The sequence below is a fragment of the Procambarus clarkii genome, chromosome 22 (assembly GCF_040958095.1).
Source record: "Procambarus clarkii isolate CNS0578487 chromosome 22, FALCON_Pclarkii_2.0, whole genome shotgun sequence".
NCBI classification, from domain to species: domain Eukaryota; kingdom Metazoa; phylum Arthropoda; class Malacostraca; order Decapoda; family Cambaridae; genus Procambarus; species Procambarus clarkii.
Genome location: NC_091171.1, coordinates 27242540 through 27259145, shown reverse-complemented (window position 1 = coordinate 27259145; position 16606 = coordinate 27242540). Strand labels below are relative to the sequence as shown.

Sequence of the window (16606 nt, the reverse complement as noted above, 5' to 3'; positions counted from 1 at the left end):
TGCCTGCACCACCAGCTTGTACACCAGTGTCTTATACGGTACTGTGTCAAAGGCTTTCTGGCAATCCAAAAGTATGCAGTCTGCCCAGCCCTCTCTTTCCTACCTGAGTTTTGTTGCCTGGTCATAGAGTTCAGTTAATCCTGCGAAGCATGACTTGTCATACCTGAATCCATGCTTATATCGCGTGTTGTGTGGACAGCATGCGTGTAATGCATGCGTGTGTGTGCGTGTGCGCCCGCGTGCGTGCTATTTCTGTAACATATCCCCTTATTACAAGCAGACAGGAAATGAATGCAGAAGAAGCAAGAGGGAAGGAGATAGAGGGAGCTCAGACCTGAGGTGAAACAAGGTTGTTAACGTTATGTTGATTACGTTTTCAGAAACAGCGTTGGCTGGCAGGGGGAGGAAGAGAGGGGTGAAGGGAAGGTGGGAGAGAAGCTAATTTTCTCTACTCATAATAATAAATGATCCAATCCTCGTTTATCTTCCTTTCGATCTTCTCTTCTACATTGTTGGCATTCGTGAATGGGTCTCCAGGGCCTCATGATTGTGGTGTGTGATGCATGAGTGTGGCGGTTACGGGCTCACACTACGCTCCGGGCGTGACAAGTGGGGTAGCAACCACGTCCTGGTTTGTGGAGGGTGAGGAGGATGGACAGAGACAGAGAAGGAGAGAGAGGAGGGAAGGATGTAGTGTCGGGCAGAGGGAGGGAGAAATAAAGGTGCAGAGAAGGCAGAGAGGAGGGCAGGATGTAGTGTGGGGCAGAGGGAGGGAGAAAGATGGAGGGATGTAGGTGTGGGAATGAGACAGAGGGTTTAGGGTTAGTGAGGAAACATACATATTAAATTTTCAATTAAATTCTCTCCTATCTATCATCAGTAAACAAATTGCTTTGTATTAAATATTTCCTGAAACAAATAGTAATATACTAATCTTGTCATCAATAAGCACGTCACAGAAAATGTTTCATTAACAATTTTTACTCATGAAGAACAAGAAGGGTCTCAGGTGAGTCATAGTCACCATATTCATGCTTATATTGTTGTCACGACAAATTCTCACTTTACCCATCACGTATTAAACTATATTTACCACTGTATTCATGACAAACCTCTGTATAATTGTAAATATTATATATATTTTTTAAACGTAGATTTGTAATGATCTAAACATTAAAAAACGTCGAATATACCAATGTGAGTCACTCAAAATCCATTAGATGTTTTGAGACAGCAAACATTTCCATGCCTTGAGTGAGGGTAAACGCCCGAAAACGTACCTATCAAACGTGTCTTTCACGTAAAATACCGAAAACGTACATTAAGCTACAACTGGTAGGTCAGAGCAGGTGTACAGATGCACCAGGCTAAAAGCCACAGTCTCGCTTCAGGCCTGGTAGAGGCTTCTTCCCAGATGGTCCAAATTATTGGGTACCAATCCTTCACAAAGTCTTTTAGCTTTTTTTTTGGAGGGTCGAGGTTCAATCCCCGATGGTCCAAGAGATTGGTTCACAGTTCCTCCTCCCTCTCATATCCCCCAGCTCATATTTCCTTAATATATATAGACATACCGGTTTACCCATTGTCCCCATAATTACCTTTACCTCGCCCTACGAGACCTTAAACACACACCGAACTCGGCTCACGTAACACAGAAATACTTCACAATCAAAATATATAACACGAAGCCATTAAGGTTTAAGTCGAGCAACCTTCCCCCCAGCCAGCTAAGTCATCCCTGGAGATTAAGTTGACTATGTGTTGGGTCCTCCAGCACCCGTGTGGCTCCAGCACCCGTGTGGCTCCAGCACCCGTGTGGTTCCAGCACCCGTGTGGTTCCAGCACCCGTGTGGCTCCAGCACCCGTGTGGCTCCAGCACCCGTGTGGCTCCAGCACCTGTGTGGTTCCAGAACCCGTGTGGCTCCAGCACCCATGTGGCTCCAGCACCCGTGTGGCTCCAGCACCCGTGTGGCTCCAGCACCCGTGTGGCTCCAGCACCCGTGTGGCTCCAGCACCCGTGTGGCTCCAGCACCCGTGTGGCTCCAGCACGCGTGTGATTCCAGCACCCGTGTGGCTCCAGCACCCGTGTGGCTCCAGCACCCGTGTGGCTCCAGCACCCGTGTGGCTCCAGCACCCGTGTGGTTCCAGCACCCGTGTGGTTCCAGCACCCGTGTGGTTCCAGCACCCGTGTGGTTCCAGCACCCGTGTGGCTCCAGCACTCGTGTGGCTCCAGCACCCGTGTGGTTCCAGCACCCGTGTGGCTCCAGCACCCGTGTGGCTCCAGCACCCGTGTGGCTCCAGCACCCGTGTGGCTCCAGCACCCGTGTGGTTCCAGAACCCGTGTGGCTCCAGCACCCGTGTGGCTCCAGCACCCGTGTGGCTCCAGCACCCGTGTGGTTCCAGCACCCGTGTGGCTCCAGCACCCGTGTGGCTCCAGCACCCGTGTGGCTCCAGCACCCGTGTGGCTCCAGCACCCGTGTGGTTCCAGCACCCGTGTGGCTCCAGCACCCGTGTGTCTCCAGCACCCGTGTGTCTCCAGCACCCGTGTGACTCCAGCACCCGTGTGGCTCCAGCACCCGTGTGGCTCCAGCACCCGTGTGGCTCCAGCACCCGTGTGGCTCCAGCATCATTGTGGCTCCAGCACCAGTGTGACTCCTGCACCCGTGTGACTCCAGCACCAGTGTGGCTCCAGCACCCGTGTGGCTCCAGCACCCGTGTGGCTCCAGCACCCGTGTGGCTCCAGCACCAGTGTGGCTCCAGCACCAGTGTGGCTCCAGCACCCGTGTGGCTCCAGCACCCGTGTGGCTCCAGCACCAGTGTGGCTCCAGCACCCGTGTGGCTCCAGCACCCGTGTGGCTCCAGCACCCGTGTGGCTCCAGCACCCGTGTGGCTCCAGCACCAGTGTGGCTCCAGCACCCGTGTGTCTCCAGCACCCGTGTGGCTCCAGCACCCATGTGGCTCCAGCACCCGTGTGGCTCCAGCACCCGTGTGGCTCCAGCACCCGTGTGGCTCCAGCACCAGTGTGGCTCCAGCACCAGTGTGACTCCTGCACCCGTGTGACTCCAGCACCAGTGTGGCTCCAGCACCCGTGTGGCTCCAGCACCCGTGTGGCTCCAGCACCCGTGTGGCTCCAGCACCCGTGTGGCTCCAGCACCAGTGTGGCTCCAGCACCAGTGTGGCTCCAGCACCCGTGTGGCTCCAGCACCCGTGTGGCTCCAGCACCCGTGTGGCTCCAGCACCCGTGTGGCTCCAGCACCCGTGTGGCTCCAGCACCAGTGTGGCTCCAGCACCAGTGTGGCTCCAGCACCCGTGTGGCTCCAGTACCAGTGTGACTCCAGCACCCGTGTGGCTCCAGCACCCGTGTGGCTCCAGCACCCGTGTGGCTACAGCACCCGTGTGGCTCCAGCACCCGTGTGGCTCCAGCACCCGTGTGGCTCCAGCACCCGTGTAACTCCAGCACCCGTGTAACTCCAGCACCAGTGTGACTCCAGCACCAGTGTGGCTCCAGCACCCGTGTGGCTCCAGCACCCGTGTGGCTCCAGCACCCGTGTGGCTCCAGCACCCGTGTGGCTCCAGCACCCGTGTGGCTCCAGCACCCGTGTGGCTCCAGCACCAGTGTGGCTCCAGCACCCGTGTGGCTCCAGCACCCGTGTGGCTCCAGCACCCGTGTGGCTCCAGCACCCGTGTGGCTCCAGCACCCGTGTGGCTCCAGCACCCGTGTGGCTCCAGCACCCGTGTGGCTCCAGCACCAGTGTGGCTCCAGCACCCGTGTGGCTCCAGCACCCGTGTGGCTCCAGCACCCGTGTGGCTCCAGCACCCGTGTGGCTCCAGCACCAGTGTGGCTCCAGCACCAGTGTGACTCCTGCACCCGTGTGGCTCCAGCACCCGTGTGGCTCCAGCACCCGTGTGGCTCCAGCACCCGTGTCGCTCCAGCACCAGTGTGGCTCCAGCACCCGTGTGGCTCCAGCACCCGTGTGGCTCCAGCACCCGTGTGGCTCCAGCACCCGTGTGGCTCCAGCACCCGTGTGGCTCCAGCACCAGTGTGGCTCCAGCACCAGTGTGACTCCTGCACCCGTGTGGCTCCAGCACCCGTGTGGCTCCAGCACCCGTGTGGCTCCAGCACCCGTGTGGCTCCAGCACCCGTGTGACTCCAGCACCAGTGTGGCTCCAGCACCCGTGTGACTCCAGCACCAGTGTGACTCCAGCACCCGTGTGGCTCCAGCACCAGTGTGACTCCAGCACCCGTGTGGCTCCAGCACCCGTGTGGCTCCAGCACCCGTGTGGCTCCAGCACCAGTGTGGCTCCAGCACCAGTGTGACTCCTGCACCCGTGTGGCTCCAGCACCCGTGTGGCTCCAGCACCCGTGTGGCTCCAGCACCCGTGTGACTCCAGCACCAGTGTGGCTCCAGCACCCGTGTGACTCCAGCACCAGTGTGACTCCAGCACCCGTGTGGCTCCAGCACCAGTGTGACTCCAGCACCCGTGTGGCTCCAGCACCAGTGTGGCTCCAGCACCCGTGTGGCTCCAGCACCCGTGTGGCTCCAGCACCCGTGTGGCTCCAGCACCAGTGTGGCTCCAGCACCCGTGTGGCTCCAGCACCCGTGTGGCTCCAGCACCCGTGTGGCTCCAGCACCCGTGTGGCTCCAGCACCAGTGTGACTCCAGCACCCGTGTGGCTCCAGCACCTGTGTGGCTCCAGCACCCGTGTGGCTCCAGCACCCGTGTGGCTCCAGCACCCGTGTGACTCCAGCACCAGTGTGGCTCCAGCACCCGTGTGACTCCAGCACCAGTGTGACTCCAGCACCCGTGTGGCTCCAGCACCAGTGTGACTCCAGCACCCGTGTGGCTCCAGCACCAGTGTGGCTCCAGCACCCGTGTGGCTCCAGCACCCGTGTGGCTCCAGCACCCGTGTGGCTCCAGCACCAGTGTGGCTCCAGCACCAGTGTGACAGGTCTGTTTATATCCCAAGACAGGGCTCCGGCCGTCAACACCGCCCGTCCTTCCCGTTGACGGTGAGTGTGTCCGCGCGTCGCTTGCCTCCTCCTACAGCCCGTCCTCCTAAGGCTTCACACCGTTGAGAAACTGTCGTACAAAGATGCCCTTAAGCCTAACCTACCAGAGAACCTAAAACAAAAAACGGGACAGTATGTCAATTTTCGCGAGCCGCTTCCATTTTCTACTACGACAATTTTTGCCCTATGGTAGAGTATGCGTCAAAATGCGACGTTGTGTTAAGAGGACGGGCTGCCTCTTAATGGCCAAATACCATTCAGTCTTCTATGCAACTCTTGTCAATAATATTATTTGTGAGACTTGGATAACTATAATTTTCTGTTGTCTTATTATTAATATTAATATTATTATAATTATTGAGCTAATCTGTAGGAGCCGTGACGAGGGCTCGAACCTGTACGCTGGGTGTTCCCAGAGCCACGCTATATAGACAACTAGGCCACGACATAGTCAAAAGAATTGCAATCTAGGGGTACTACTGCACCCTCTAGGATTCCCGAGGCTTGCACTGAAACTGAACTAGAGTTCCACACACACACACTCCCCTATCCCCTCCCCTCCCCTTCCTCCCCTTCCCCCCCCTCCCCCCCCCCCCTTCCCCCGTGCACTCTGGCGCTGTCATCCAGGAATGTTCTCCCTCTGACGCTCCTCTTTCAATACACAGTGGACGGTGAAATCCTGAAGAAACTGTCCATGACCTGAGAGATCGAACTTGGAATATGCAGCAGTTGTATGGTGCCCATATCTCAAGAAGCACATCAATAAACTGGGATGGTGGAAAAGCGTGCTACAAAATGGCTTCTGGAACTGAAAAACAAGAGTTACGAGGAAAGATTAGAGGTGTTAAACATGACAAAACTAGAAGATAGAAGAAAAATAGGTGATATGATCACCACTTATAATTTGGTGATATGATGAACAAATCCACAAGGGCCGTGACGAGGGTTCGAATCTACGTCCGAGAGGATCCCAGACGCTGCCTTAATCGACTGAGCTACGACATGGTTAAAAGAATTGCAACTGGGAAATCATTCTAATTTACCAACGGATCCTGCAGTCTCGGAGAGACTGCAGGATCTCAGATTTGGGTCCTCAGCGTGATTCATTTGATGTATCACGATGTTGTGATTGTTGTGTGGAGTGTAAGTTGGTGATATGATTACCAAAATAATAACAGAATCGACCAAACTGATAAAGAGGAATTACTGAAATCAGCAATTTCAAGAACAATAGGAAACAGATTCAAGCTAAAGGAAACAAAGGATATTAGAACGTTTTCTTTTGCAAACAGAGTGGTTGACGGTTGGGACAAGGTCAGTGAGGTGGTGGTGGTGGAGGCCAACACCGTCAGTAGTTCCAAAGCGTTATATGACAAATAGAGTACTGGGAAGATGGGACACCACGAGTGTAGCTCTCATCCAGTAACTACACATAGGTAATTACACATAGGTAATTATACACACACACACACACACACACACACACCCACACAAACACACACACACGATCCTTACAACTGTGTATGAGTCTGGTAGCTGAGCGGACAACGCGCAGGACTAGTAATTCTGTGGCCCGGGTTCGATTCCCGAACCAGGCAGAAGCAAATGGGCCAAGTTTCTTTCACCCTGAATGCCCCTGTTACCTAGCAATAAATAGGTACCTGGAAGTTATACAGCTGTTACGGAGCAGCTTCCTGTGTGTGTGTGTGTGGTGTGAAAAAATAGTTAGTTAGTAAATGAACAAATCCACAAGGGACATGACGAGGGTTCGAACCTTTCGTCCGAGAGGATCCCAGACGCTGTCTTAATCGACTGAGCTACGATATGGTCAAAAGAATTGCAACCGGGAAATATGTAATGAAGTAAGGGCGAAGAGGTAGAACAGCCTATTGACATAGCTCAAGTGCATGGGGGGAATTGAGTAAAAACCCTGGTTTATGTCTCGGAGAGACTGCAGGATCCGTTGGTAAATCAGGATGATTTCCCGGTTGTAATTCTTTTGACCATGTCGTAGCTCAGTCGATTAAGGCACTCCCTGTGGCTGATGAACTGTTGTGTGTGTGTGCGTGTGTACTCACCTATTTGTGCTTGCCGAGGTTGAGCTATGGCTCTTTGGTCCCGCCTCTCAACTATCAATCAACTGGTATACAGGTTCCTAAGCCTACTGGGCTCTATCTTATCTACATTTGAAACTGTGCATGGAGTCAGCCTCCACCACATCACTGCCTAATGCATTCCAATTGTTAACTACTTTGACACTGAAAAAGTTATTTCTAACTTCCCTGTGGCTCGTGTGGGTACTCAGTTTCCACCTGTGTCCCCTTGTTCGCGTACCGCCAGTGTTGAATAGTTTATCCTTGTCTACCCTGTCGATTCCTCTGAGGATTTTGTATGTAGTGTGTGTGTGTACTCACCTATTTGTACTCACCTATTTGTGCTTGCGGGGGTTGAGCTTTGGCTCTTTGGTCCCGCCTCTCAACTGTCAATCAACTGGTGTACAGATTCCTGAGCCTACTGGGCTCTATCATATCTACATTTAAAACTGTGTATGGAGTCAGCTTCCACCACATCACTGCCTAATGCATTCCACTTGTTAACTACTCTGACACTGAAAAAGTCCCTTCTAACGTCCCTGTGGCTCATGTGGGTACTCAGTTTCCACCTGTGTCCCCTTGTTCGCGTCCCACCAGCGTTGAATAGTTTATCCTTGTTTACCCGGTCGATTCCTCTGAGGATTTTGTAGGTTGTGATCATGTCTCCCCTTACTCTTCTGTCTTCCAGTGTCGTAAGGTGCATTTCCCGCAGCCTTTCCTCGTAACTCATGCCTCTTAGTTCTGGGACTAGTCTAGTGGCATACCTTTGGACTTTTTCCAGCTTCGTCTTGTGCTTGACAAGGTACGGGCTCCATGCTGGGGCCGCATACTCCAGGATTGGTCTTACATATGTGGTGTACAAGATTCTGAATGATTCCTTACACAGGTTCCTGAACGCTGTTCTGATGTTAGCCAGCCTCGCATATGCCGCAGACGTTATTCTTTTTATGTGGGCTTCAGGAGACAGGTTTGGTGTGATATCAACTCCTAGATCTTTCTCTCTGTTCGTTTCATTAAGTACTTCATCTCCTATTCTGTATCCTGTGTGTGTGTATGTGTGTGTGTGTGTGTGTGTGTGTGTGTGTGTGTGTGTGTGTGTGTGTGTGTGTGTGTGTGTGTGTGTGTGTGTGTGTGTGTGTGTGTGTGTGTGTGTGCGTAATTACCTAAGTGTAGTTACAGGATGAGAGCTACGCTCGTGGTGTCCCGTCTTCCCAGCACTCTTTGTCATATAACGCTTTGAAACTACTGACGGTCTTGGCCTCCACCACCTTCTCACCTAACTTGTTCCAACCGTCTACCACTCTGTTTGCGAAAGTGAATTTTCTTATATTTCTTCGGCATCTGTGTTTAGCTAGTTTAAATCTATGACCTCTTGTTCTTGAAGTTCAAGGTCTCAGGAAATCTTCCCTGTCGATTTTATCAATTCCTGTTACTATTTTGTACGTAGTGATCATATCACCTCTTTTTCTTCTGTCTTCTAGTTTTGGTATATTTAATGCCACTAACCTCTCCTCGTAGCTCTTGCCCTTCAGTTCTGGGAGCCACTTAGTAGCATGTCTTTGCACCTTTTCCAGTTTGTTGATGTGCTTCTTATGATATGGGCATCACACAACAGCTGCATATTCAAGCTTTGGCCTAACTAAAGTCATGAACAATTTCTTTAGTATATCGCCATCCATGTATTTAAAAGCAATTCTGAAGTAAGAAAGCGTATCATAGGCTCCTTGCACAATATTCTTTATGTGATCCTCAGGTGATGGTTTTCTATCTAGAACCACCCCTAGATCTCTTTCTTTATCAGAATTCTTTAAAGATTTCTCACATAATATATAGGTTGTGAGGGGTCTATGTTCTCCTATTCCACATTCCATAACATGGCATTTATTAACATTTAATTCCATTTGCCAAGTGGTGCTCCATATACTTATTTTGTCCAGGTCTTCTTGAAGGGCATGACAATGGTCTAAATTTCTTATCCTTCCTATTATCTAAGCATCATCAGCAAACATGTTCATATAATTCTGTATACCAACTGGTAGATCATTTATGTAGACAATAAAGATCACTGGTGCAAGAACTGAACCCTGTGGTACTCCACTTGTGACATTTCTCCAGTCCTATATACTGCCTCTGATCACTGCTCTCATTTTTCTATCAGTCAGAAAATTTTCATCCATGTTAGAAGCTTACCTGTCACCCCTCCAATATTTTCTAGTTTCCAGAACAACCTCTTATGTGGAACTCTGTCGAAAGCCTTTTTTAGGTCCAGATAGATGCAGTGAACCAAACCATCTCTTTCCTGTAATATCTCTGTTGCTCAATCATAGAAACTGAGTAAATTCGATACATAGGATCTACCAGATCGAAAACCATACTGTCTGTCGGATATTATATCATTTCTCTCCAGGTGTTCTACCCATTTAGTTTTGAGGAGTGTGTGTGTGTGTGTGTGTGTGTGTGTGTGTGTGTGTGTGTGTGTGTGTGTGTGTGTGTGTGTGTGTGTGTGTGTACTTACCTAATTGTACTTACCTAATTGTGCTTGCGGGGGTTGAGCTCTGGCTCTTTGGTCCCGCCTCTCAACCGTCAATCAACTGGTGTACAGATTCCTGAGCCTATTGGGCTCTATCATATCTACATTTGAAACTGTGAATGGAGTCAGCCTCCACCACATCACTTCCTAATGCATTCCATTTGCTAACTACTCTGACTTGTGTGTGTGTGTGTGTGTGTGTGTGTGTGTGTGTGTGTGTGTGTGTGTGTGTGTGTGTGTGTGTGTGTGTGTGTGTGTGTGTGTGTATGTGTGTGTGTGTCGGAAAGGGGGAGGGTGTTGCGAGGACTTGTGTTACAGATGACACTGCTTGTATTACTTCCAGTGTCACCTCCCACGCGGCTCCCCAAGAGGAGGTACAACAACAGGGAGGCCAGCTCCCACACTGTCACCTCTTCGTTACCCAATCAACTTCAGTGTTTAAATAAATAACGTCGCCGATTGGTCGGTCGCCAACCTCCTGTCAAAGCGAGTTCTGTCGTTTAGCTTCTTGACAGTGACACGAACGTGTGAACGGCTCTGAACGTGTTGGGAGAATCTGACAGCCATTCTTGATAGGCTGCTTCTCATTTAGTTATGAGGGGAAAGCTCTGTTCTGAAGGGGCTGAACAGAAAATTCCATTTGTTAATTCGAACGATCAGTTCAGTGATTATATATATATATATATATATATATATATATATATATATATATATATATATATATATATATATATATATATATATATATATATATATATATATATATATATATATATTAGAAGAAATATCGATTCAAGTTAATATTGGGATGAGACTAACAGGCGTCTCCTACATGAAAAATATGGCGGTGCAAACGGAGAGAGAGGAGAGCTTTCCCGCCAGGGACGAGGCCCCCCAGTGCATTCTGGGTACAGCGCCAGCCGCGGTGTGATTGGTCAGCGGCGGGGGCTTGGCCGGATGAACCAATGGCGTCATCGCAAACCGCCATGAGCCGGACAATCTGTACCTCTCCCTTTGAGATGTATTTCTTTCTTGTCTCAATAAACATACTTAAACTAGAATCTCTCTCCTGACAATGGGAAACCCGATCAAGTACGTTACCTATCCTCTCGTTTACCTATAAGAACGACAATTACCTAAAAACTACTCGTCACCGAGTAAACAACGAGGCAACGAAACCTCCTCGCGTTGTTGAATAGTATTTGCATTGAATATCCATTATTAGGCGCTGGAGAATTTCTAAATAGCTGGTTACATTAATATCGTTTATGTTCGCCGAGACAATGTTTATTGGTTTATTTTATGTAGTGCGTTGTGTTAAGGAAGATGGATCATATTGGTAAATTTTGACTGCTAATGCACAGTTAGCGCTGCAAGTATTTCTTGCAGGCTGCAGGTACACTGGCAAGCTGCAGGTACACTGACAGGCTGCAGGTACACTGGCAGGCTGCAGGTACACTGACAGGCTGCAGGTACACTGACACACTGACAGGCTGCAGGTACACTGGCAGGCTGCAGGTACACTGACACACTGACAGGCTGCAGGTACACTGGCAGGCTGCAGGTACACTGGCAGGCTGCAGGTACACTGGCAGGCTGCAGGTACACTGACAGGTTGCAGGTACACTGACAGGTTGCAGGTACACTAGCAGGCTGCAGGTACACTGACAGGCTGCAGGTACACTGGCAGGCTGCAGGTACACTGACACACTGACAGGCTGCAGGTACACTGACAGGCTGCAGGTACACTGGCAGGCTGCAGGTACACTGACACACTGACAGGCTGCAGGTACACTGACAGGCTGCAGGTACACTGGCAGGCTGCAGGTACACTGACACACTGACAGGCTGCAGGTACACTGGCAGGCTGCAGGTACACTGACAGGCTGCAGGTACACTGACAGGCTGCAGGTACACTGGCAGGCTGCAGGTACACTAACAGGTTGCAGGTACACTGACAGGCTGCAGGTACACTGGCTGGCTGCAGGTACACTGACAGGCTGCAGGTACACTGACAGGCTGCAGGTACACTGGCAGGCTGCAGGTACACTGGCAGGCCGCAGGTACACTGACAGGCTGCAGGTACACTAACAGGTTGCAGGTACACTGACAGGCTGCAGGTACACTGACAGGCTGCAGGTACACTGGCAGGCTGCAGGTACACTGACAGGCTGCAGGTACACTGACAGGTTGCAGGTACACTGGCAGGCCGCAAGTACACTGACAGGCTGAAGGTACACTGGCAGGCTGCAGGTACACTGGCAGGCTGCAGGTACACTGGCAGGCTGCAGGTACACTGACAGACTGCAGGTACACTGACAGGCTGAAGGTACACTGACAGGCTGCAGGTACACTGACACACTGACAGGCTGCAGGTACACTGACAGGCTGCAGGTACACTGGCAGGCTGCAGGTACACTGACAGGCTGCAGGTACACTGGCAGGCTGCAGGTACACTGACAGGCTGCAGGTACACTGAAAGGCTGCAGGTACACTGGCAGGCTGCAGGTACACTGGCAGGCTGCAGGTACACTGACAGGCTGCAGGTACACTGGCAGGCTGCAGGTACACGGGCAGGCTGCAGGTACACTGGCAGGCTGCAGGTACACTGGCAATCTGCAGGTACACTGACAGGCTGCAGGTACACTGACAGGCTGCAGGTACCCTGACAGGCTGCAGGTACACTGACAGGATGCAGGTCATGGATGTTGTTTTAGTCCTAGTGCTTCCACATCTTCTGTCTCTATTCGTTTCTTCCTTTAGTTAATTTGTTCTTGTCTTCCTCTTCTCACTTACCTTAATCTCTCATCAACCCCCCTCCACCATTCCAATTTTTCCATCTTCCTGCTTCCTACTTTTTTTTAGTTTCTTTATCAACCTTGTCCCTAATCACTGACGGATGTTTGTCTCTTTTTTTTTTCCTTCCCACTCTTTCGCGTTCCCTGTCCCTCTTGCTCCCTCCCTCTACTCCTCTTTAACTCTCTCTTCCTCTATCCCTCACTCTCGTAGCCTCTATTTTTCTCTCAATCTCCTTCTCTCTCTCTCTCTCTCTGTCTCTCTCTCTCTCTCTCTCTCTCTCTCTCTCTCTCTCTCTCTCTCTCTCTCTCTCTCTCTCTCTCTCTCTCTCTCTCTCTCTCTCTCTCTCTCTCTCTCTCTCTCTCTCTCTCTCTCTCTCTCTCTCTCTCTCTCTCTCTCTCTCTCTCCCTCTCTCTCTCTCTCTCTCTCTCTCTCTCTCTCTCTCTCTCTCTCTCTCTCTCTCTCTCTCTCTCTCTCTCTCTCTCTCTCTCTCTCTCCTTCCTCCTTCATATCTCTGTTCACCTCTCTTACATCACTTCTTTGTTTCCCTCCCGGTGACTTCCAGCTTCTTCCCTTCCATCACTCTCTGCTTTCCAAAATCACTCTTCCTTCCCTACCCTTCCCTCACCTCTTTCCATTTACCTAAAACCAGGTAATGATTCCCAAACCAAATTTGACGTTCCTCTACTACGAAATTGACAGATTTTAGCCATTAGGCTTCCTTCTAACGTGTTCCAGCGTAATTTATGCAATAAACCTTGTTATACCAGGAATATCAGAACCACGAATCACGTATGTTATTGCCATATATATATATATATATATATATATATATATATATATATATATATATATATATATATATATATATATATATATATATATATATATATATGTATATATATATATATATATATATATATATATATATATATAAATATATATATATGTATATATATATATATATATATATATATATATATATATATATATATATATATATATATATATATATATATATATATATATATATATATATATATATATATATATATATATATATATATATATATATATATATATATTTGGGCCAAGAGACCCATATCAGCTAGCAGAACAGATTAATAATTTGCAATGCTTTTGATAATGTTGACAATTTTCATCGAAACGCATCTTTTTAGTGTAAACAAAAGGCACGGAACAACACCACACAGGACGACCGTCACACACGGAACAACACCACACAGGACGACCGTCACACACGGAACAACACCACACAGGACGACCGTCACACACGGAACAACACCACTCAGGACGACCACCACACACGGAACAACACCACACTGGACGACCGTCACACACGGAACAACACCACACTGGACGACCGTCACACACGGAACAACACCACTCAGGACGACCACCACACACGGAACAACACCACACTGGACGACCGTCACACACGGAACAACACCACACTGGACGACCGTCACACACGGAACAACACCACTCAGGACGACCACCACACACGGAACAACACCACACTGGACGACCGTCACACACGGAACAACACCACACTGGACGACCACCACACACGGAACAACACCACACTGGACGACCACCACACACGGAACAACACCACACTGGACGACCACCACACACGGAACAACACCACTCAGGACGACCACCACACACGGAACAACACCACACTGGACGACCACCACACACGGAACAACACCACACTGGACGACCACCACACACGGAACAACACCACACTGGACGACCACCACACTGGACGACCGTCACACACGGAACAACACCACACTGGACGACCGTCACACACGGAACAACACCACTCAGGACGACCGTCACACACGGAACAACACCACATTGGACGACCGTCACACACGGAACAACACCACACTGGACGACCACCACACTGGACGACCGTCACACACGGAACAACACCACACTGGACGACCGTCACACACGGAACAACACCACACTGGACGACCACCACACAGGACGACCGTCACACACGGAACAACACCACACTGGACGACCGTCACACACGGAACAACACCACATTGGACGACCGTCACACACGGAACAACACCACATTGGACGACCGTCACACACGGAACAACACCACATTGGACGACCGTCACACACGGAACAACACCACACTGGACGACCGTCACACACGGAACAACACCACTCAGGACGACCGTCACACACGGAACAACACCACACTGGACGACCGTCACACACGGAACAACACCACTCAGGACGACCACCACACTGGACGACCACCACACACGGAACAACACCACACAGGACGACCACCACACAGGACGACCACCACACAGGACGACCACCACACACGGAACAACACCACTCAGGACGACCACCACACTGGACGACCACCACACACGGAACAACACCACACAGGACGACCACCACACAGGACGACCACCACACAGGACGACCACCACACACGGAACAACACCACTCAGGACGACCACCACACTGGACGACCACCACACACGGAACAACACCACACAGGACGACCACCACACAGGACGACCACCACACACGGAACAACACCACACACGGAACAACACCACACTGGACGACCACCACACTGGACGACCACCACACACGGAACAACACCACACACGGAACAACACCACACTGGACGACCACCACACTGGACGACCGTCACACACGGAACAACACCACTCTGGACGACCACCACACACGGAACAACATCACACTGGACGACCACCACACACGGAACAACACCACACTGGACGACCACCACACACGGAACAACACCACACTGGACGACCATCACACACGGAACAACACCACACTGGACGACCATCACACACGGAACAACACCACACTGGACGACCACCACACAAGGAACAACACCACACTGGACGACCACCACACACGGAACAACACCACACACGGAACAACACCACACTGGACGACCACCACACACGGAACAACACCACACTGGACGACCACCACACTGGACGACCACCACACACGGAACAACACCACACTGGACGACCACCACACACGGAACAACACCACACAGGACGACCACAACACACGGAACAACACCACACTGGACAACCACCACACTGGACGACCACCACACACGGAACAACACCACACTGGACGACCACCACACTGGACGACCACCACACACGGAACAACACCACACTGGACGACCACCACACTGGACGACCACCACACACGGAACAATGCATTAAATATAACTACCCGCTCATATACAAGACGAAAAATAAATGAATAACGAGCCCCTAAATATTAATTGTAATCCTCACTAAGTTCACGAGTGAATAATGGCTGCAATTTTCACCAGTTTTATTGCATTACACTGATTCGCATTCGCCAAATTCGGAAATAATGCACACATTATATATATATATATATATATATATATATATATATATATATATATATATATATATATATATATATATATATATATATATATATATATATATATATATATATATATATATACGAAATACATGCATTTGGCCCAAAATTTTGTATTTCCTTCAATGCTCATTTCCAGTACTTAAATGATAGACACCTTGTCACCAACTATCCAACTTCTACACTGCAATATCACAACTACAATAGTGGACCCTATCGGAGCCCAATGGTCTAAAAGTACCAGTATAGAAAACTGTGATTTGGTCAGATCCGAAACTTATGTTTATGGGCAGCACAAAACGTCCATCAGACTTTGCGACACAGTGGTTGCCAGGATCAGGTTGGGTTACCGTTACCTGTGGCAGGTGGCTACAGGTGACGGATCTCCCAATCCTGAGCACTCCAGTTGCAAACCCTGCGAGCAGGAACTGCGGCATGATCTCCCGCACTACATCACCGAATGTCCAGTTATTGGACCATTCTGACCCGTTGGTATGAGGTACCTGGAGCTTTGCAATTACTTTATTCACTCTCGTGTTCTTGATGATATCCTTATAATGCACCCAGAGTCTGCCAGTACAGACTACAAATCACATTGCCCTCTATTACTAACCATCCTGTGTGATGGAGATTTTTAGCATCACGTAGCTTTTTTTTTGCCACACTCTGTACTCCTGTACTCATATAGTCTAGGGTAGC

General features: G+C 50.1%; 1 protein-coding gene across 1 annotated transcript in view; it reads right to left on the bottom strand.

Moving 5' to 3' along the window:
- The window catches only part of LOC123748333 (limbic system-associated membrane protein), a 489037-nt gene that overhangs the window by 372278 nt on the left and 100153 nt on the right, over positions 1 to 16606 (bottom strand). The gene's annotated exons all lie outside the window — the stretch shown is intronic.